This window comes from Ursus arctos, unplaced genomic scaffold (genome assembly GCF_023065955.2).
Source record: "Ursus arctos isolate Adak ecotype North America unplaced genomic scaffold, UrsArc2.0 scaffold_9, whole genome shotgun sequence".
NCBI classification, from domain to species: domain Eukaryota; kingdom Metazoa; phylum Chordata; class Mammalia; order Carnivora; family Ursidae; genus Ursus; species Ursus arctos.
Window position 1 is genome coordinate 69018439 of NW_026623111.1, and position 2307 is coordinate 69020745.

Here is a 2307-nt window from a genome sequence, read left to right on the forward strand (position 1 = left end):
AAGTGAAATGGAAACAAAAAAGTGGAAGTGACTCACTTTTGTCTGGGATTGCTGAGAAACACTTCACAGAAGAGAAAATTTTTTACTAGTGTGTTGAAGGTTTAACAGCAACTCATTAGTGAAAGAATAATAGAGAGATTCCAGAGAGAATCCAGAGAAAGGAGAGAACATAAGGAGAGGCCTGGAGTCATGCAGTGCCAGGTGTGTGGGCGACGATGGTGTAGGTGGGTGGGAAGTAGTAGGACTTAAGGATCAGAAGTTGAGTTGGGGTTCAATAGCCACTGCCCAGCCTGACGCCACTGCTGCTGAGCCAGGGATGGCTATGCCTCCCGTGAATGCTCATCTTGGCAAATCTGCCAGGGATGTCTTCACCAAAGGCTATGGATTTGGCTTCATAAAACCTGATTTGGAAACAAAATCTGAGGGGCGTCTGGGTGGCTCAGTCAGTTAAGCCTCTGCCTTCAGCTCAGGTCACGATACAGGGTTCTGGGATCCATCCCAGCATCAGGCTCCTTGCTCAGCAGGGAGTCTTCTCCCTCTCCCTCTGCCTCTCACCCTCTGCTTGTGCTGTCTCTCTCTCTAATAAATAAAATCTTTTTAAAAAGAAAACAAAACAAAACAAAATCTGAGAATAGACTGGAATGTACAAGCTTAATTTCAGCCGACACTGAGATCAACCACCAAAGTGAGGGTTAGCCTGGAAACCAAGTACAGATGCACCAAATAAAGTCTGACGTCTGTGGAGAAATGAAACACTGACAACACACTAGGCATGGAGATTTTTGTGGAAGACCAGTTTGCATGTGGAGTGAAGCTGACCTTTGATTCAAACTCTCAGCAAACACAGAGAACAGGGGCAGGATGTGGGGGTAGGGGGTGGTGAAGGGGTGGGATGATAAAATAAGGACAGGGCATAAGCGAGAGTGCATCAACCTGGACGCGGATTTCTACATGGCTGGGCCTTCAGTCTGGGGTGCGCAGGTGCCAGGTCAAGAAGGCTGGCTGGCTGGCTGGCTGGCTGGCTAGCTCCCACATGAATTCTGAGACCCCAAATTGGGGGGACCCAGAGCAACTTTGTGGTTGGCTACAAAACTGATGAATTGCAGCTTTGCACTAGTATTAATGACAAGATAGAATGTAGTGACTCCATTTATCAGAAGGTGAAAAAGAAGTTGGAGACCAATGTTAATCTGGCCTGAACAGCAGAAACTAGTAACGCTCGCTTCGGAATAGCAGCCAAGGATCAGATGTACCCTGATGCCTGTTTCCCGACTGAAGTGAACAACTCCAGCCTGATAGGTTTAGGATAGATCCAGACCCTAAAGCCAGGGGTGTCAGACTGATGCTGTCAGCTCTGCTGGATGGCAAGAATGTCAACACAGGTGGCCACAAGATTGGTCTGGGCCTGGAATGCAAGCATAATTGAATACTGTACAATCGTTGAATTTTAAACTATTTTGCAGGGTAGCTACCTTCAGAATTTAGGGTACCTTTGTCTGGGATTCAGTATTGCTAAATATGTTAGATCTCCAGATTAAAGATGATTCTGTTTTAAGGTGTTACCCTTTCAGAGATACAGAGGAAACCCAAGTCTAAAAAAAGGTCCTTTCGGCCGTAGACTTGGGGGGAAGTTGGTGGCCTATAGAGATGTCAGGTTTTTTTTTTTTAATCTAGAAATGGCTCCTAGTGGAAGCTGATAATTTATAGGCAATTTGTAAATTGGTATTGAGTACATGAATGAAATTGTGACTTCCTGAGAAGTGAACTTTGGTTTCCTACCCTAATGGAGGAGAGGCTTGTTGTTTGCTGTTGTGTACTAACTCATCTGAAAGAGATTTTATTCTTCTTAAAAGATTTTATTTCTTCATTTGAGGTAGAGAGAAAGCACACGCAAGCGGGGGAAGGGGAGGGGTGGGCAGAGGGAGAGAGAGAAGCAGAATCCCCACTAAGCAAGGAGCCCAACACAGGGCTCGATCTCAGGACCTAAGGATCATGACCTGAGCCGAAGGCAGACACTTAACCCACTGAGACACCCAGGTGTCCCTGAAAAAGACTTTAGACCGATTTTCATGACCTGTTTCAACCCCAGTCCAATTACCTCTTTTACACCAAAAATAGTCTGCAGTGCACAGTAGCTGGTTTTTTATGTGAACCATGGTTTCCTACCCTAATGGAGGTGGAGAAGATGGATATGATGAAACCAATAATTCAGGACTAAATTCCCTTTCATGTTGTGTTTTTTTGCCCTTGCACCAGATGAAACAGCTTCTAAGAATTCTAGCTGCAAACCGTAACTGTCTCTGTGAC

General features: G+C 45.4%; 1 pseudogene; it reads left to right on the forward strand.

The window, feature by feature from the left end:
- The first annotated feature begins 240 nt into the window (after window positions 1–240).
- On the forward strand, window positions 241–1827 carry LOC113263071 (voltage-dependent anion-selective channel protein 1-like; annotated as a pseudogene).
- The last annotated feature ends 480 nt before the right edge of the window (window positions 1828–2307 follow it).